Source organism: Bos taurus, chromosome 9 (assembly GCF_002263795.3).
Source record: "Bos taurus isolate L1 Dominette 01449 registration number 42190680 breed Hereford chromosome 9, ARS-UCD2.0, whole genome shotgun sequence".
Lineage (NCBI taxonomy): Eukaryota > Metazoa > Chordata > Mammalia > Artiodactyla > Bovidae > Bos > Bos taurus.
In genome coordinates, this window is record NC_037336.1 from 106,102 (window position 1) to 127,615 (window position 21,514).

Below are 21,514 nucleotides of genomic sequence, written 5' to 3' on the forward strand. Positions count from 1 at the left end.
AAACACAAAAGCAAAAACATACATGAAAACGCAAATAGCCAACAATGGACATATATCTGGAATATATAAAATATATAAAGAGCCCCTAAAAGAAGAGACAGAGAACCCAACAGAAAAATAAGAGGGGGGAAAAATCTTGAAAGGAAACGTTACATAAAACAGATATCCAATAATAATAAATATGTGAAAGTATATTTAATTGGTCATTGGGAAAATGCAAACCACAACAGTCTATTAAAATGAGAAAAGATGGAAAATGCTAAGTATTGGTGAGAATATAAACTCTAATCTACTGCTTGAATGAGTGGAAATGGTGAACCACTTTGGAGATGTTCAGTAATATTTGCCAAAGCTGAATATACGCATACCTTTTACTCCAACAATTCTACTCAAGGGTTTCTGTGAAATAGAAGGTAAAACATTTGGAAGTGAAATAAAATGAAAAACTTGGAAAGTAGTAAAATATCCATTAAGAGTGTAATTGATCATCAAATTCAATGCACACAGTAGAGTCCTGTAGAGTAAGGAGACTGAACAGGTAACAGCATGTATGAATTTCACAAATCTAATGTTAAGACTGCCAACTGGAAATAAATTCTACTTACAGAACATTCAGAATCTAATCCAAAGTATTAAAGGTGAAGATGGTGGTTTCTGTTGGGTGTTGGTGACAGGAAGGAAGTGTGAGTTGGGCCTCTGGGGTATTGATCACATGTGGCCTCACTATGTGAAAATTCATCCAGCTTATGAAAAGAGCATGGATATATTCTTTTGTATGTATGTTATGCTTCAGTAAAAACTTTAATATATGCCTCAAGAATAGATGCTGTAGATGCTTTCATGTGCAAGGAACTTAGGAAGGGGAGTTGGCCTGGGGGACACTGCCAAGGGATGGAGTCCAGGAAGACTCATAGAGGGAAGAAATGGGAAGTCCCAGGGGCTCCACAAAGAGAGCAGAGGCAACACAGTCCCTCCCCGAGAGAAACTGAAGCCCTGAGAACAGGTGAGGGAAAAACAGAAAGGCAGATTATTCACTTGGCAGATGGACATTCCTGTCGAGAAGTCCCCAGCACACAGCATGTTCACATGGACAGAGCAGTCTTGCCTTTTCTATCTCCATATAACAGTTTATAGAACTTGTTCTTAATGAAGCTCACCTTACCCTACTGGAGATGGAAGGATTCGAGCAGAGGTGCTGTGAGGATAAGGAGGAAATCAGGGAAGGATGCTGTAGCCTAGCTACAGAGCTCTGTCTCACCAGTCAGCAGTGCCCCCAACATGGGGTTTTCTCTGCACAGCACAGCTTTCATCCTTGTTTCAGTCTTCTATCTATGCCTAATATGCCCTCCCCTGTTTCTCAAACTTTTCCTAATTCATCCTATTCCCTCAACCTCTTTCATAGCAATAGGCCATACTCCTATTCCACAAAGGAAAAAGGCAAATCCTACCAACATCTGCCACTCACTGGTGCTTAGCAACCATTCACCAACCTATCTATCCTTTAACAAACCATCCCATCCACTCACCTTTTGTCTATCACTAACATTGCTTTCCATCCACCTGTTCCTCCATTCACCTACCTACTTTTCCTCATGTCCCATTTGCCCACTCATCTTTTCATCCATCTCTCCATTCTCCCCTCCATCAATGGACCCACTCACTCCATCTCTCTGCACACCATCCTTCCCTTCCACCCATCTTCCCTGCCACCCACTCGTCCTGCACCTTCCCCCATCCATCCTCTCATCATGACACTCATTTATTCTCCATTCAGTTTACTCATTTATTCGTCTGTCCTCATGTTAAGTATCTTTTAACTAATGATACAGGGGACAGTTTTTAGTTGGGACAGACAGCGTAAATGGAATAAATAAGGAGCATTATTTTAGACATGATAAGTGGTGTAAAGGAAACAAAACAGGAAGATGTGCTATTAGGGTTGGCCTGTTTTAGCTCACGTGATCAAGTGAAACTCTTCAGAGGAACAGCTGAATTGCATAGGTAAAGAAACGACTCATGGCAAGGTCAGTCAGGACAGCAAACGAGTCCAGGGAGATAGTCAAGGTGGAGATATGATGTGGGAATGGCCTTGACATAGTCAAGGCAGGAAGGAGGCCTGCTGGCTGGGGTGGTGTGGGTGAGGGACACAGTAGGAGATGAAAGAGAGGAATGGGGCCTGAGATTCAAGGCAGGGAGTTGTGACCTTATTTTAAGTAGAAATGAGAAGGCACTGGGGGTCATGAGCAGGGAACTGGCATGACTCCTGCTCTAAAGCAAATACTCAGATAGCTATCAGGAGAGTAACATAAAGCACACAGGATGGGACCTGAGATCAGTCTGGAGGTCCAGGGAAGAAGGACCCGGGGGCAGCAGTGGGATACCTACCAGGTGCCAGGCCCTGCCTGAGGCATGGACTGGGATATCGAAACAAGAAAGACAGGGTCCCTGTCCTCAAGGAGGAACCAGTCTGTGCGTGTGTGCGTGTGTGTGTGTAAAGTGTGTATACATGTTCTGTATGTGTGTCTGTATGTGTGTGAAATGCATGGTGTCGTGTGTCTCTGTATTGTGCCTGTGTGTGTGTGTGTGAAGTGTGGTATACATGTGTTGCATGTGTGTATGTGTGAAGCGTGGTATACATGTGTTGTTTGTGTGTGTGTCTGTGTATTGTGTGTGTGTGTGTGAAGTGTGTGTGTGTGGTATGAGAGTGCTGCAGACCTGGTTGTTTGTCCTATGATTAGGACGTGTTAGTGACATACTAATAGGCAGGGACCAGAGATGCTGGAACATACCACCCAATGAAAACAGCATCAGTTCAAAATGCCTGTAGTACCTCTGTAGAGAAACACCATATCAAATTATGACCCAACTTAATAATTACAAATAAGTACTCTTTCCCTCCCTAATTTTGCATCATAAGCATTTCACCCAATCATTAAAGTTTTTCTTTAATAAAACTTTTGCTCATAAGTTTTTGCCTACATGTGTCCACTTTCAAACTTAAGAAACACAGTTTTTTTCCTGTGTCATTCAGTTCACCTAATGAGCCTACAAAGTAGATGACTGAACTGGTTTGGGAGAAGAGCAAAGCGAGGTTTGGAATTGATCAGGCAGCCTCAGAGGTCAGAGGTCATACTTGAGTTTTTTTTTTTTTTTTTCCCATTTTTCCCAAGTGCCTCCTATGGCACTGGGAAATCAGAGAGTTTGTCAATGACTTGGAAGGAGTCAGGTCTCAACCATGATCTTTGAGTTGGATCAAGTCATTCAGATCTATGGTTGATTTAAACCTTGGAATCAAGAACCAGAAAGACTTCAAGAACTCAGATTCTTGATTGCAAAGTCAAAGATTCCCAGACTTCAGAGCTTTACACTTAGGGAACACCAAAGCCTTAGAATCACACACTTTCAGAACTAGAACTAGAATGGGCCTGTCCTCTGGAAATGAAGCATAGTGGGCCAAGGGGACCTTTGCCTGGCAACACGTCAAGTGGAGACATACCTCCCTTCTTTGCTCCTCTGTCCTTCTCCCCTTCCTCCTCCTCCCCATTCTCATCCCCCCCAACTAACCCACACCCCCTCACTTTCCTCGTTGAGCATCCCCCAGCCAGTTTTGCAGCAGGATGAGTCACTGGGAAGCTTCATGCCAGGGACTGGGAGGCAGGCAGGGATGATGTAGGAGGTGAAGTTCACAGGAAAGAGCAGCTGCAACATGGCGATGTCACTCCCAAAGGGATGTAACCTCTCAAAGTCTGGGTGTGTGATAATCTGGATCACAGACACCTCCTGGGCATGCTGGTACAGCTGGGTGCTTCCTAACAGAACCCTGTAGTTCCCTGGGGCTTTGGAATTCCTGGAGGAGGAAAGGCACACTGTCACCATCATCTCCAAGTGGGAACTAGCTCTTTCCCTGCATCCTCATCTAACTGCCCACACCCCTCTGGGCCCCTCCACTCCATGGGATGCCAGACAGCTTCTGTCTCCCCATTTCTATTGCTCAGGAGGCCTTCTTTCTTGAGGCTAATTGATATCCTACTTATAGTTTCAAACATATGGCTGGCTTCTCCATCACATACTAGAATTGGAGAAGCACTGAATCCTTGTTCTGGAAAACTCTGTGGGGTCATCAAATGAAGGCCTTTTGATTGTCCATGGCAGGCATTCTGACTCAGTCCCAGCTCTAACTTTACCCTTCCCGAGACTCCATACAACCCACCTTCTGGCCCCACACTCTTCCTGACCATCCCCTCTTTTCAACACCTACCTGCCGAAAGCTTGCTTCTCCACTGAGTTACAAGGACTTGAAAAAGATTCGGTAAATAAATGAGCAAATGAAGGCACGAAACAGAACCTTGCCCTGTTCCCCCAACACAGGTGCTGAGACTTCCCCCCTCCCTCACGGTCTTCACAGCTCATCTACGTGGAGGCCCTCTCTCAAGTTCCCTCACCCAACCCTTCCCCTCCAGCAAGCCCTCCCTCTCCACACATCTTCTCCTGACCCCCCACCCCATGTGCTCTGCCCTTTTCACCCATGCTGGGCTTTCTCTCCTGACAGGATGGAGACATGGTGAGGAAGGATTCGCCACCCCTGATGCCACTGAAGGCCTTGCACAGAGCATGGCACAGAGTGGGTGCCAATGGACTCTGAGCCCTCAGGGCTCCAGGGCCCAGACCTGGGCTGTGATGCCTGAACTCCTTGGTGAGCCCTCCTCATCCGTTAAGAAGCCAGTCACTGAGCCAGCCCCACCTGGCTAGGTGAATCAGACTCCTGGGCAGCCCTGTCACTCTCCCAGGGAGCCCACCTCCCCCTTATGCAGCCTGGCACCATGGCTTCCTGCATGCACACCAGTGACCATGACTCCTCCTGGGCACACAGTTTTGCAGGAGTAATAAGAAGAATCATTCAGCTGCTGGCCACACATGCGGTCCCAGGCCTCCATCTAGAGTCTGACACCTGGCAATAAGGGGGCACTGAGAAGAAGGTGTGATCTGAGATGGGTTCACACCAAATGGCAGCGAGGACTGACACTGCCACTCTCCTGAGGCACGCCTGTGTTGGGGGACGGACACAGGGGCCGAGGGCAGAGCATGAGGAGGATCTGGGCAGGTGAGCAGGGAGGACAGTCCAGGTGGAGGGTACACAGGCCAAAGGCAGGAACAACACACCTTGGAAGGCCACAGACTGCCCAGAGGAAAGCCCAGAGGAGCTAACGTGGGACACCATCCCACTTTTTTCGTCTTCCCCCGCATCCTCCTCCCCTGCAAGCACCTGTGCTGGCAGCCTAGGAAGGAGACTTACTTGAGAAAGCAATAGGTGGTGGAAAGGAGCCAGCTGGAGTTAATGAGGATAGCTCCACAGACATGCAAGCCCTGGGACCACAGCCTCCATGTCCCGGCCACCATAGATCCTTCCCATCTCCTTGGATTTCCCGCACACTATGGAGACTCCCCTGCCGCCTATAATAGAGACACTGGTGGTACTCCAAATGTTGCAACCAGGAAAGCCTCCCTGTTTCACATATGGGAAAATCAAGGCCAGGCCTCCAGCAGCCTAGCCAAAATGACAGGGCTACTTGGACTCTGCCTTCGCTGGCTGCCACTGAGGACTGGACAGCAGAGCACAACACATCAAGCCCTGTGAGGATAAGGACCCAGGGGTCTGGGGGGACCAGTTCACAGGAACATCTCCAGGCAGATGGACGTCCTTGAGCAAGGTTGCCAAGTGCTGGGCATGACACAGACCTCATTTCCCTCACCTAGCACACCTCAATGCCTTGTCTTGTAGATCAAAGAACCAAAGGTCTCAGAAGTTGCCAACATTACTTTCTCAAGACCATGGCTTCTAAGGGCCTGTGCACCTCCACTTTACCCCATGTCTTAGGGAGGAAGACTTGCAGGCAGAAGTTGTGGTGGTGTGTGATCTGGGGCAATTCACTCCCCTCTCAGACTCTGCAGGAGTCTCCGTTTCTAAAAGAAGAAGGAGGGGGCTAATGAGGATTGCCCTAGTTCTGGGACTCACACCTGGGAGGGCAGGAGTGTGCCCAGGCCCCCTGAGCCCGGGCATCCTGGTCTAAGGCCGGGGCTACCAGGGCCTCAGTGAGGAGAATGAGACCCCTGGTCCCTGGACTCAGGCCTATTTACTCAGTAGTCCTAGAACTTTCCTTCACCCAGCCTCCAACCTCTGGGCCAGACCCTGCTAGTCCCCACTCCCACAGCCCCACAAAGGGATTGGGTCTTTTCCCACCCAGAAGCCTCACAGTGGAGGGCCTGACCCACCTGTGTGGGGGGTATCTCTGGGCTGTCTGGTAGGAGGGAAGGGCAGAGAAAAGATGAGGCTTAGTGGCTCAGGACACACAGGCCCTGGTCACAGCCGCCTGCCCTCAGGCCCTGTAGGCTAGGGGATCTTGGCCCGAATGGAGGCCCCAACGAACCTATAGCTCCAGGAGCCAACCGCCGTGGTCGCCAAGTCGGAGCTCCGCCCCTCAACGCTCCCCGATCGCCTGCAGTCCGGCTGGGGAACCTCGCAGCTCCAGGGTGGCCACGGTCAGCAGCAGCAGCCAGCTGCGGGCTGGCCTAGACCTTGGGGGATCCCCGCCTCTCTGTCCGTTGCCAGGGTTACTGACCCCAGTCTGAGCTCACCCTGCTCTGGCCCCGCCCCAGACTAACTCCAATCCCACTCTCATCCTCTTAGTAACTTTTTAAACAACTCTACTTCAATAAAATGTGTATACCATGATGTTCACTTATTACAAAAGACAGTTCAGTGATTTTCAGGAAATTAAAATATATATATATATTTATATTTACATAAACCTTTTACTTTAGAATAATTTTAGGTTTATGAAAATGCTGCAAAGATAATACAGACTTCTAATATCCCCCTCACCCCGTTTCCCCTAATGTTGAGATCTTGTATTACTACAGTACATTTATCATAACTAGTGAGCCAATACTGATACATTGATGTTAACCTTAGTCCATTCTTTTTTTTTTTCCTTCAGTTTAAGTTTGAGGTGCATAGTGTAGTGATTTGCCTTACATGCATCATGAAATGGTCATCACAATAAATTTAATGAAACCACATAGGTACAAAATGAAAGAAATTGGGAAAACAATGTATTTCCCAGTGATTAGAACCCAGGATTTACTCTATCAACTTTCATGTATAACATAGAGCTGTATTAATTATATTTATCATGCTGTATATTACATTCCTAGTACTTATGTATCTTAAAACTGGGAATTTTATTTTCCTAGTACTTATTTACCTTGTAACTGGGAATGTGTGTCTTTGACTGTAGCTATCCAATTCCTACTTCCTGGCCTCGTGTAACCACTAGTTTAATCTATCTCTTTCTATGCATGTGTTTTTGAAGTATACTTGACCTACAATGTTATGTTAGTTCCTGTTGCACAACATAGTGATTGTGATATTTGTACACATTTCAAAATGATAAGTTAGTTACGATACATTACATACAAAGACATTACATAGTTATTGACTATATTCCCCACACTGTACATTTCTTACCCATTTCATACTCATTTATTTTCAACTATAAAAATACCATTTATTTATTTATTCTTTTTGACTGCGCTGGGTCTCTGTTGCTCCACAAGGGATTTGTCTAGTTGTGGAGAGCAGGGGGTACTCTTTGTTGTGGTGTGGTGCTTCTCATATGGTGGCTTCTCTTGTGGAGCACTTTTTCTAGGGTATGGAGGCTTTAGCAATTGAGGAACACGGGCTTAGTTGCCCCACAGCATGTGTTATCTTCCTAGACTAGGAATTGAACACATGTCCCCTGCATTGGCAGGCAGATTCTTAATCACTGGAGCACCATGGAACTCTTACAGCTGGAACTTCAATCTCCCTCAGCTTTTGCTTTCTTCCCCCTCAATCCTCTTTCTTCTGGTAACGACTTGTTTGTTCTCTGTGTCTATAACTCTGCTTATGTTCTATGTTTGTTCATTTATTTTTTAGATTTCACATATAAGTGTCATCATACAATGCTTGTCTTTGTCTGACTTATTTCACTTTAGCATAATACTCTCTGGGCTTCCCAGGTGGCGCTAGTGGTAAAGAACCCGCCTTTCTATGCAGGAGACTTAAGAAACAAAAGTTCAATCTCTGGGTTGGGAAAAGATTCCTTGGAGGAGGGCATGGCAACCCACTCCAGTATTCCTGCCTGGAGAATTTCATGGACAGAGGAGACTGGAGGGCTACAGTCCACAGACTGCAAAGAGTCAGACATGACCGAAGTGACTTAGCACAGAACAGAGCACATAATGTTCTCTAGGTCCATGCATGTTGGCACAAATGGTAAGATTTCATTCTTTTTCAAATATGTGATTTGCCATATTTTCTCCAAGGCTGTGGCTTGTCTTTTAACAGTGGCTTTTGAAGAGCAAAAATGTTTAATTTAATCAAGTCTAATTTACTAATTTTTTCTTATATAACTCATACTTTTGATGTTATAGCTAAGAGATCATGATTTTCTCCTATGTTTCTCTGAGAAATTTTAAAGGTTGTTTCTTACATTTGAAGCCATGATCAAGTTTTAGTTCATTTTTGCCTAGTGTGATATAATAAGTTTCTGTTTCTTAGTTTTTGGTCTTTCTTGTGGCTATCCATTTGTACCAGTACCTTTTCTTGGTTAAAAAATAAAGATTAGAATTTCTTATATTGAATTGTTTTAGGACATTTGTTGAAAATCAATTCATGATAAAAGGTTCTATTCCTGGACTCTCAATTCTGTGCCATTGAATTATGTTCTTTTCCCATGCCAGATCCACTCTCTAAATTAGTATGTTATGGTAAAATTTGAAATCAGGTAATAAAAGTTCTACAACTTTATTCTATTGCCAAATTGTTTAGGCTGTTGTGAATTCTTCATATTTCCCTCTGAATTTTAGGTCAGCTGTCAAATTCAACCCCCCCCCAAAAAAAAAACCCTGCAAGAATTTTCAATGGGACTGCATTGAATTTATAGACCAATTTGAAGAGAATTGCTTTCTTGGTAATATGAAATTTCCTGATCCATGAACAAGAACTATTTCTCTCTTTGGATAGATCTTCAATTTCTGTCAGCAATATTTTGTAGTTTTCAGTGTACAGATCTTATAGTTCTTTATTATGTTTACTGCTAGGTATTTTATCATTTTCCATGCTATTCTAAATGAAATTATTTTTAATTATTTAATTTTAATAAAATATTAATATTTTAATATTTAAATTTAATAAATATTTAATAAATTATTAAATTTAATAAAATTTAATAATTTAAATTATTTAATTTAATTTTTCCCTTTTCATATTTTTGTACCTCATATATAAGAACACCATTTATTTTTATAAGAAATATTGCTCCCTATGAACTTTCTAAACTTCTTCTTTATCCTAGTCTGTTTCATCTTGTTTTACTTTGCTCTGGTGGGCTCACTGGGGTTTTCTAACACATGCAATCATGTCTTCTGCAATAACAGTTCTAATTTTTGCATTTAAAGTTGGATTCCTTTAATTTCTTATTTCCCTCCTATCTTCTTTTCTCTTTCTTTTTCCATTCCTCCCTTCTTTCCTCTCTTTCTCTCTCTCTCCCTTTCTTTCTTTCCTCCACTTTATAGAGTTGGCATTGATAAGGATCCTGTTTTTAAAATATGGTCTATCAACCTTTGTCTTTAATTTTGAGTATTTAATCTATTCACATTAATGTGGTTATTAATACGGTTGGAATTACATTTTCCAGTTTGCAATTTGTTTTCTGTATGTCTCTTATCTTTCCTCCACTTTTGAGACAGACTGGGCCATGGGGCACTTTGCTGAAGTGCTGCAGCGGATTCCCATACACTGGTGTACACATGAGTGAGTCCCACCTGTGAGTTAGAGTCCCACAGTCAACGTACAACTGGCTGGTTTCCAGGCTTGATCACTCCAGTGGGCAGTGCAAAGGGTGCTCCTTCCTTGACTGGCCCTTTCTGGAAGCACACAGGTTGGTGCCTGAATGGATGGACATGCACAGGGGGCGGTTGAAACTGCAATCTCTTTCTGTCATTTTCTCTTTTTTCAGTCTTTTCTGTCCCTCCTCCCTTTACATCTCCCTTAGTCCTATACCCGCACTCCCATCCTTTTAATCCTGAATACTTCTTGTTTGTGTCTTTCAGTTTCTGTCATTGAGGTTGTCTGTCCAACTGTTCCTGCAAGTCTCTGCTGACATTGTGGGCATGGAGGAGCACCTATGCCTTGAAATACAAATACAATCTTCATTGTCTGAGACTCCAGCCTTGGGTTATTTTCCTGTGTGCTTTCCAACCCTTTGCCACCCTTTGGACTGTAGCCTGCCAGGCTCCTCTGTCTGTGGGGTTTTCCAGGCAAGAATACTGGAGTGGGTTGCTTTTTCCTTCTTCAAGAGATCTTCCCAACCCATAGACTGAACTCCTGTCTCCTATGTCTCCTGCACTGCAGGCAGATTTTTTACCCACTGAGCCAACTTAGTGGGAGTTTAAAGAACAAAAAAAGAAGAGAGGAGACTGTTTTGCTATCCTCTGACTTTGCAATGTACTATTCTGCCACCAGGTTTCTCTGCTCATGAGATTCTCCATGAAAGAATACCATAGTGGGTTTCCATTTCCTACCCCAGGTAATCTTTCTGACCCAGGGATTGAACCTGCATCCCTTATGTCTCCTGCATTGGCAGGCAGGTTCTTTACCACTATCACCACCTGGGAAGCCTAGTTGGCCAGGACTCTCTCAGGAAATACCTGATCCATCTGTAGTCCCCCAGACTGAGGGGGAAATAAAAGGCCTTTTAGAATTCAAGCAGGAAAACTATGAGATCTCTGGTGTTGTAAAAATTAACTTGTCTGGCTTAAGTTTGTGGGTTTAATCAATACAGACTTCTTTGTATTATCAGCAATAAGTATACTACTTTCATTGTACCTAGAGTTATTGGAAGTCAATAAATACATGCTGTTTCTATTGTAAAATCTGTCATTGAGGAAAATAAACTGATATGATTAAACTTCTAAGTAAATATGACTGGGATAAGAGTTTTCAGTAAATTCTATGGGAATAATTGGGCTTCCCTGGTGGCTCAGATGGTAAAGAAGCCTCCTGCAAGGCAGGAGACCTGGGTTCCATCCTTGGGTCAGAAAAATCCTCTGGAGAAGGGAATGGCTACCCGTTCCAGTATTCTTGTGTGGACAATCCCATAGACAGAGGAGTCTGGTGGGCTATAGTTCATGGGGTTGCAAAGAATTGGACACAACTGAGTGACTAACACATTCACACTTTTCTGGGAATAATTATGCTTTGGAAATGTCCATCTAGAATAGTTCCTCCTAATTTTGGTAACTTGAAACCAAATTAAGTTAAAGAATGGTAATCTACTGAGCAATCAGAACATTTTAAATGAAATGAAATATTGGAACTTTAATTGCTAAACAGATCTAAATTTACCTATTCTTTTTCCTCTTGTGAGAGAGAAATTAAAGATGCTTGGCTTTATTAGACACATTTCTTGCAGCACATCAAGGAAAGAAATTGTGATTTGGAAAGATATGTGTTTCTAGAAGTTATGGGATATTCCAATTAGGGAATGTTAATGCAAAATGTAGTTCATGGTGGCTTAAGAAAAATAGTATGCATGTTTTCAGAAAAGAAGGTATGAGGAATGGAAATATACTTTGTTATTAATAAAAGGAAAGAGGTAATTTTGTCCTAGAGCTGGTTAGCTCTGCATGGATAAAACAAGGTACAAAATATGGCTACAGAAAATTGCAGAGGATTTCTGGGAAAGGAACACTGAGAAAATAATTTTGTATGAGGTTGAGACTGTCTAAGGTTGGATTACATTTAAGTAGATAGATGGATTTTATTAAGAGTAAGCTGATATGAGACTGGATTTGGTTTCTTTCATAAGAGAATGAAATTTTCCTGAAACGCTGCTTTTGATAACAGGCTGTGAGTTTCTATGATGTTAAGTGATCTGTACTTACTTTTGAATGTTTTTTTTTAGCTCAAGGAATAATTGTTTCACAGCAACCTATGATTCTCTCTGACTGGGTATTTTAAAACTTTTTGGAAATTTTGAAAGATTTCCCAAACATCAAATTCTGGTTGAAATTCTTTTGACTTCCAGTAAACTTTGGAATGCTTCAAGGGGCCCATGGAGCATCCAAAAGAGAGATCCTAAACCAATTGTGCTCATTTAGTATGTTAAGTTACATGGGAAACCTTGTCCAAGCTCACTGTTGCCTGTGTCAGATGGAAGTATCATGCTCTCCCCAATATTATTGTAGCTGCCAAGTAGGGGAAAGGGTTTTGGGTTCTTTAGCTGTTTATTCTTTCACTACCTAAAAAAAAATCCCCTGTAGGAATAATCCCACCATTAGGCTCTCAAGTCCTGTTGCCCATTGCAGTTTTCACTGCATTCAACTCCAAGTTCTTTCAGGAGTTCTTTTTTCCACCTCTGGGATTCCCTTCACTCCAGGCCTTGGCAGCCCATACATACCATGTCACAGAACATCTGTTGTGCTGGTCACTTCCAAGCAGCCCACATCCTAGGCTTCACAGATGCTCATACTCGAGGAATACCACCCCCAGCATAAGAAAACCTATTATAGGGCAAAAGCCTCCAGGTGAGTGTCTCCAGGACACTGAACTACCTTTCTAGGGGCGCTCTTTCTGGATTGCAGGTTATTCAACATGTGAAGATGTAAGCCAGAAGAGAAACCTCTGGAGTATATCTTTAAAACCTGAAAATTTTTCAAAATAGACAGACTGAAAAGGGAAAAACTTAAAACGCTATTGTAGTATGGCCTGGGCTTTATATAAGTTGGAAAGTGGAGAAAGCATTGCCTGAAAATGGCCTGAAAATGGCTCTCTAAATTATAATACCATTTTGCAATTAGTTCTTTACTCTTGCAACATGGAAAAATGGATTGAGGTTCCCTATGTCCAAGCCTTCATGCTCCTGGGATTTCCCTGGTGGTCCAGTGGTCAGGACTCCAAGCTCTCACTGCTGAGGGGCCAGGTTTGATCCCTCGTTGGGAAACTAAAATCCCACAGGTCACTTTGGCAGACAAAAAGGGAAAAAAGGGTTTCATGGTCCTTTACCAAAACCCTACTTTATCTTGCTCCTCTAATCAAAAACCTAGGGAATCAGTAAACACTTCTGATGTTTTAGATGATCCCCTTCCAACCTTCCCCAACTCTCAGGTGAGAAAAAACAAGCCCCACCTACTTCCCAGAACCAGCTACTTCTCTGGGGCCTTCTGACTGACCCCAAACTCTCCCTCCTTATGTTCCTTTATATCCTCTGTTACCTCAGGAGAGAGAGACTAGTCCCTCTGGGGTAATCTGTAGTGGAACTTCCTGTCACCCAGGCTCAGGTTCAAAGTTAGCCCCCACCTCTTCCCCACAAGGCCTTCACCCACTTTGGGAAGTGGCTGAAGGGAACAGAGAGATGACTAGAGTGCATGTCCCCTTCTGAATGGGACACTTAGGAATCTGTAAGGAGAGGTTTTGCAGGTTCTCAGAGAACCCTGAAAAGTTGAGGGATGAATTTATCAGGCTGGAGGTGACATTCTCTTTCACCTGGCAGGACATCATGGTTATTCTGGCATACAGTGGTAAGGGAGTATATTCTAACGAAGGCCAGGAAACATGCAGTGGGTCACTGATCCGTGCCACCAAATTTATCAGGTGGGTGGGGATGCAACCCCAGAACATGACCCACACTGGGACTGTGAAGATCCTATAGGTCAGGCTAGGGTGAGACATATTACTTGTCTATCAGAAGGAATGAAAAAGTTTATGGTGAAACTTTAAATTTCACCTGTAAATTATGATAAGATCTGAAAGGTTACACTGGAAAGAGATGAAAACTTGGCAGTCTTCTTGAACTGGGTGACAGAGGCCTTCAGGAAAGCCTCTGTCCACAGAAGGGAGGATACTATTGGCCATGCATTTTATCACCCAGGCTACTTCTGATATAAGGAGAAAATTACAAAAACTTGAAGCTAGACTCCCAACCCCCTTGTCAATCTTTTTTTTTTTTTTTCATTGTCAATCTTGGTAGAGGAGACATTCAAGGTCTATAGTAACCAAGACTTGATGGAAGAGTCCAATAAAGATAAGGGGCTAGTAAAGAAAACAATTTTGGGCTGCTGTGATTCACTCACTGCCTCGAGTGGACCCTGGAGGGCTGAGATGTCTGGGCAGATGGCAAAGAAGCTGCCTGGGCTTGAACCAATGTGCCTTTTGTCATAAAGAGAGGCACTGTAAGGGGGAATGTCATGAGTGCCCTCCTATGGGATGCCTAAGGAGCAATCCCAACTGTCGCCAGGTCCTTGTGAATCTCTTGGATGAGAGAATCCCACACATTGAATGTTGGGGCCTGAGCACCTGCCTGGCTCCAGATTCCACTTGATCCATCCTCATTACTCCAGGGGAGTCTCGGGTCACCCCTGATATGGCAGGTAGGTGAACTGAATTTCTTGTAGACACTGGAGCTGCCTGCTCTGTTCTGACTTGGCCCTCTCTCCAACTGAGACTGTATTGTGATGAGAGCTGATGGACTGTCAAAGGGAAGGCAATTACATCTTCCCTCACCTGAGGAGTCCGGTTCATTATTACTACTCACTCCCTTTTGTATATTCCAGAGTTCCACGTCCCCCTTCTCAGAAGACTTGATAAATAAGATAGGAGCTAGTATATTATTAGGACGGGGTGAAGTCCAAGAAGGTAGACAATTCAAGCAGAGATTGCATCTATTAGCAACCCCAGATGACCCACCTGCTGGTCATCAAAATATTCCCACCAAAATCAGGGAACAAGTAGATCCTGCACTTGGGATACCTCAGGACCAGGAAAGGGAAAACATGCTCCTCCAATAAAAATAAGGTTTAGGCCTGGGGAAATATACCCCTGGGAAAAACAATATCCTTTAAAACTTGGGGCCATGAGGGAAATCCAACTGTTATTCACCAAATATCTAAAATACAGACTCATTGCTGCTGCTACTGCTGCTAAGTCGCTTCAGTCGTGTCCGACTCTATGCGACCCCATAGACGGCAGCCTACCAGGCTCCCAGTCCCTGGAATTCTCCAGGCAAGAACACTGGAGTGGGTTGCCATTTCCTTCTCCAATGCATGAAAGTGAAAAATGAAAATGAAGTCGCTGAGTCGTGTCCGACTCTTGGCGACCCCATGGACTGCACCCTACAAGGCTCCTCTGCCCATGGGATTTTCCAGGCAAGAGTACTGGAGTGGGGTGCCATTGCCTTCTCTGACAGACTCATTAGACCCTGCCAATCCCCTTGTAACACCCCTATCCTCCCCACCCCCACCCCACACCATTCAGGAGCCTAATAGGGAATATCATTGTACAAGGCTTATGAGCAGTGAATGAACCAGATCAGATCAGATCAGATCAGTCGCTCAGTCGTGTCTAACTCTTTGCGACCCCATGAATCGCAGCATGCCAGGCCTCCCTGTTCATCAAACTCCCGGAGTTCACTCAGACTCATGTCCATCGAGTCAGTGATGTCATCCAGCCATCTCATCCTCTGTCATCCCCTTCTTCTCCTGCCCCCAATCCCTCCCAGCAGCAGAGTTTTTTCCAATGAGTCAACTCTTCGCATGAGGTGGCCAAAGTATTGGAGTTTCAGCTTTAGCATCATTCCTTCCAAAGAAATCCCAGGGCTGATCTCCTTCAGAATGGACTGGTTGGATTTCCTTACAGTCCAAGAGTCTTCTCCAACACCACAGTTCAAAAGCATCAATTCTTCAGGGCTCAGCCTTCTTCACAGTCCAGCTGTCACATCCATACATGACCACAGGAAAAACCATAGCCTTGACTAGACGAACCTTTGTTGGCAAAGTAATGTCTCTGCTTTTGAACATGCTATCCAGATTGGTCATAACTTTCCTTCCAAGGAGTAAGCATCTTTTAATTTCATGGCTGCAGTCACCATCTGTAGTGATTTTGGAGCCCAGAAAAATAAAGTCTGACACTGTTTCCACTGTTTCCCCATCTATTTCCCATGAAGTGGTGGGACCGGATGCCATGGTCTTAGGTTTCTGAATGTTGAGCTTTAAGCCAACTTTTTCACTCTCCACTTTCACTTTCATCAAGAGGCTTTTAGTTCCTTTTCACTTTCTGCCATAAGGGTGGTGTCATCTGCATATGTGAGGTTATTGATATTTCTCCCAGCAATCTTGATTCCAGTTGGTTTTTCTTCCAGTCCAGCATTTCTCATGATGTACTCTGCATAGAAGTTAAATAAATAGGGTGGCAATATACAGCTTTGACGAACTCCTTTTCCTATTTGGAACCAGTCTGTTGTTCCATGTCCAGTTCTAACTGTTGCTTCCTGACCTGCATACAAATTTCTCAACAGGCAGATCAGGTGGTCTGGTATTCCCATCTCTTTCAGAATTTATTGTGATAAATTTATTTTATTATAGCTTATTGTGATCCACACAGTCAAAGGCTTTGGCCTAGTCAATAAAGCAGAAATATATGTTTTTCTGGAACTCTCTTGCTTTTTTGATGATCCAGTGGATGTCGGCAATTTGATCTCTGGTTCCTCTGCCTTTTCTAACACCAGCTTGAACATTAGGAAGTTCACGGTTCACGTATTGCTGAAGCCTGGCTTGGAGAATTTTGAGCATTACTTTACTAGCATGTGAGATGAGTGCAATTGTGGGGTAGTTTGAGCATTCTTTGGCATTGGCTTTCTTTGGGATTGGAATGAAAACTGACCTTTTCCAGTCCTGTGGCCACTGCTGAGTTTTCCAAATTTGCTGGCAATATTGAGTGCAGCACTTTCACGGCATCATCTTTCAGGATTTGGAAGAGCTCAACTGGAATTCCATCACCTCCACTAGCTTTGTTCATAGTGATGCTTTCCAAGGCCCACTTGACTTCACATTCCAGGATGTCTGGCTCTAGGTCAGTGATCACACCATCATGATTATCTGGGTCGTGAAGATCTTTTTTGTACAATTCTTCTGTGTATTCTTGCCATCTCTTCTTAATATCTGCTGCTTTTGTTAGGTCCATACCATTTCTGTCCTTTATCGAGCCCATCTTTGCATGAAATGTTCCTTTGGTATCCCTGATTTTCTTGAAGAGATCCCTAGTCTTTCCCATTCTGTTATTTTCCTCTATTTCTTTGCATTGATCGCTGAAGAAGGCTTTCTTATCTCTTCTTGCTATTCTTTGGAACTCTGCATTCAGATGTTTATATCTTTCCTTTTCTCCTTTGCTTTTCACTTCTCTTCTTTTCACAGCTATTTGTAAGGCCTCCCCAGACAGCCATTTTGCTATTTTGCATTTCTTTTCTATGGGAATGGTCTTGATCCCTGTCTCCTGTACAATGTCACGAACCTCATTCCATAGTTCATCAGGCACTCTATCTATGAGATCTAGGCCCTTAAATCTATTTCTCGCTTCCACTGTATAATCATAAGGAAATTTGATTTAAGTTATACCTGAATGGTTTAGTGGTTTTCCCTATTTTCTTCAATTTAAGTCTGAATTTGGCAATAAGGAGTTCATGGTCTGAGCCACAGTCAGCTCCTGGTCTTGTTTTTGCTGACTGTATAGAGCTTCTCCATCTTTGGCTGCAAAGAATATAATCAATCTGATTTTGGTGTTGACCATCTGGTGATGTCCATGTGTAGAGTCTTCTCTTGTGTTGTTGGAAGAGGGTGTTTGTTATGACCAGTGCATTTTCTTGCCAAAACTCTATTAGTCTTTGCCCTGCTTCATTCCGTGTTCCAAGGCCAAATTTGCCTGTTACTCCAGGTGTTTCTTGACTTCCTACTTTTGCATTCCAGTCCCCTATAATGAAAATAACATCTTTTTTGGGTGTTAGTTCTAAAAGGTCTTGTAGGTCTTCATAGAACCATTCAACTTCAGCTTCTTAGGTGTTACTGGTTGGGGCATAGACTTGGATTACTGTGATATTGAATGGTTTGCCTTGGAAACGAACAGATCATTCTGTCATTTTTGAGATTGCATCCAAGTACTGCATTTCAGACTTTTTTGTTGACCATGATGGCCACTGCATTTCTTCTGAGGGATTCCTGCCTGCAGTAGTAGATATAATGGTCATCTGAGTTAAATTCACCCATTCCAGTCCATTTCAGTTCGCTGATTCCTAGAATGTCGACAGTCACTCTTGCCATTTCTTGTTTGACCACTTCCAATTTGCCTTGATTCATGGACCTGACATTCCAGGTTCCTATGCAATATTGCTCTTTACAGCATCAGACCTTGCTTCTATCATCAATCACATCCACAGCTGGGTATTCTTTTTGCTTTGGCTCCATCCCTTCATTCTTTCTGGAGTTATTTCTCCACTGATCTCCAGTAGCATATTGGGCGCCTACTGACCTGGGGAGTTTCTCTTTCAGTATCCTATCATTTTGCCTTTTCATACTGTTCATGGGGTTCTCAAGGCAAGAATACTGAAGTAGTTTGCCATTCCCTTCTCCAGTGGACTACATTCTGTCAAATCTCTCCACCATGACCTGCCTGTCTTGGGTTGCCCCATGGGCATGGCTTAGTTTCATTGAGTTAGACAAGGCTGTGGTCCTAGTGTGATTAGATTGACTGGTTTTCTGTGAATATGGTTTCAGTGTGTTTGCCCTCTGATGCCCTCTTGCAACAACTACCGTCTTTCTTGGGTTTCTCTTACCTTGTGTGTGGAGTATCTCTTCACGGCTGCTCCAGCAAAGTGCAGCCATTGTTCCTTACCTTGGACGAGGGGTATCTCCTCCGTGAATGAGCCAGTCATCCCTATTTACCCACTGCTGCCAAACCTATGCACTTTCCTCAACCAAGTGCCAGGAAGCACTCAGTGTTTGTTTAGGACCACAAAGATGCATTTCTCTGTATTCCCCTACATCTAGACTCTCAATACCTTATTGCCTTAGAATGGAGGGACCCTGACACCCTGGAGGCTACTCAGTATCCCTGGACAGTGCTCCCACAGGGTTTTCAGGACAGACCCCATCTTTTTGGAAATGCAAAGGACCTGAGTCTTCATAAGGGTACTATGCAACAATATACCGATGGTTTATTGATAAGTAGTGATGTTACAGGGAAAAACAAAATCTGACTACTGTTGAGTCTGTTTCTTTCACTTTGACCTTTGCTACCTATTGCTTTTGTTCACTGAACGTATACTGTCTATACATAATGGTTTGCCTCAGGAACACTGTCTCTGCCTGTGTGTTAAACCAAGTGCCTTTGTTCAGAGAAACATCCTGACCCTGGCCACCTTTGAATAGCTGCAAGAAAGAAGAAGATATTACCACACCCTCTCCCAGAGCTTGGCTATTCAGGAGATATTTAGGAAAACTTATGGCCTTTTTCTTTACTTTTCCTCTAATTCCTCAGCTCCTCCCCATCTCTATTCTATAAAAGAAACTGGAATCCAGGCCCTGATAAGATATATGTTTTTTAAGACACTAGTCTGCCATCTCCTTGATCTACCAGCTTTCTGAATAAAGTCATTCTTCCTTGCCCCAAAACCTCATCTCCCAATTTATGGTCTGTCACACTGCAGGCAGAAAGAGCCTGGACTCAGAAACAAATATGGTGAGCCAGTCAGAAGCCTCGCTATTCCAGCCTAGCCAGCCCCAGTCAGGGAATACTGGGGCAAGGTCATAGAAGTTGCTAGGACCATTTTCCTGAAGATCTTCCCTTCAAAATTCCCCAAAGTGACACTGACTGCCCCAGCACTTGGCAATTAAGCAAGGAAACAACAAACTTCTGTGAGGTGATTGACTCAATTTTGTAGGGTAAGTCACTCCATTGTGCACCCCAGAATCATATTTCTCCCTCAGTTTGGGCTTTACCTCTACAGGACAAGCCAATTTGTTTAATTGGGGCACCTGATTGGAGAAGGGAATTGTAATGGCCTCTACTCTGAAGGAGATCAGCCCTGAGATTTCTTTGGAAGGGATGATGCTAAAGCTGAAACTCCAGTACTTTGGCCACCTCATGTGAAGAGATGACTCATTGGAAAAGACTCTGATGCTGGGAGGGTTTGAGGGCAGGAGGAGAAGGGGACGACAGAGGATGAGATGGCTGGATGGCATCACTGACTCTATGGACGTGAGTCTGAGTGAACTCTGGGAGTTGGTGATGGACAGGGAGGCCTGGAGTGCTGCGATTCATGGGGTCGCAAAGAGTCAGACACGACTGAGCGACTGAACTGAACTGAACTACCTGGTTTGGGAAGCAGTTCACTGGCTTTGTAGGCTAAGTCTATTTGATTTTGTTAGGTAGGTAGAATAGGGGGAAAGAGTCCAAAATGGCGGTGGCTAAAAGACAAGGAAGGGAAAAGCCCGCGAAAATAGAACAAAAGAAAGTCCGAGGACCAGAGTGAGGACCTCAGGTAAAACAAACACCACTTCTGACTGGCCCAGTTTACATAGGACAGGCCAAGGGAGAGAGAAACATATAAATAGAAGAGCCAAAGCTAGCTCTTTCTCTCTCTCCCCCGCACGCTGGGGCGCTCTTCTCCTCGTGTCTTTGTTTGTTTGTTTGTTTTAATTTTATTTTATTTTTAAACTTTACATAATTGTATTAGTTTTGCCAAATATCAAAATGAATCTGCCACAGGTATACATGTGTTCCCCATCCTGAACCCTGGATCGAAGTGCCCTCACCCTTTGAAGATGGATTTTCCTGCTATCTTCTAAATAAAACAGAGCTGTAACACTGAGCTGTAACACTGATTTGTCTAAGAGCTATAACATGGTCCATTCGAGACCTGAGAGCTATAATATGATCTATCCAAGACCTGAGAGATGTGACCCGCCGAGGGGGCTTTAATGTCCGTCACTCCAAATCTTTGTTGTGACTAGACAAAGAACCGAGGAACATACACTCACGTGACAATTTGAAAACTGGTTCATTGGTTTTGGTTTGCTTTTGTGTGCATCGATGCTGGAATTTGTTTGGACTTTCTGTGTTGGAATTTGTGTCTTTTGTGCTTTGGCATCAGACTTACAGAAATGAGAAATATTCCATTTATCCTGAAGGAGACCCCTTTGGGACATATATTAGATAAATGGGCGAAACCTAGCCATGAGCCTATGATTAAGACATGATATACCATGGTAATAGGTAGGGTATGGACCTAATATATGTCAGGATCAAAAGAGAGCCCCTGCATGGATCTCATAGTTAGAAATGTTTTGCAAAAAAGCAGGGAAAAAAGATTTGATTCCATATGTAGAGGCATTTATGCTATGGCATCAGGAGGAAAAGTAGTCAGAGAATTCCCACCTTATGTGCAGCAATTTGAAAGGAAACCCAGGAAACCTGTTCTACAAGGAAAGAGGGAAAAAGTGAGAGGGGGGACATGTTATTTCAAAACTTAACCCCTCCAGTGTATCCAGCTCCCCAGTAGTCAAGCAGGCGACATTGGTACTTGTTCCAACTGCCCTTTCCCCCCATGCCATCAACACATTCACCACCTCCTATTTCCTCTACTCGTGG

At 43.7% G+C, this 21,514-nt stretch overlaps 1 pseudogene; it reads right to left on the reverse strand.

Annotated features, from left to right (window-relative positions):
* Window positions 1–213: 213 nt before the first annotated feature.
* On the reverse strand, window positions 214–18,797 carry LOC784048 (putative serine protease 47; annotated as a pseudogene).
* Between the last annotated feature and the right edge of the window lie 2,717 nt (window positions 18,798–21,514).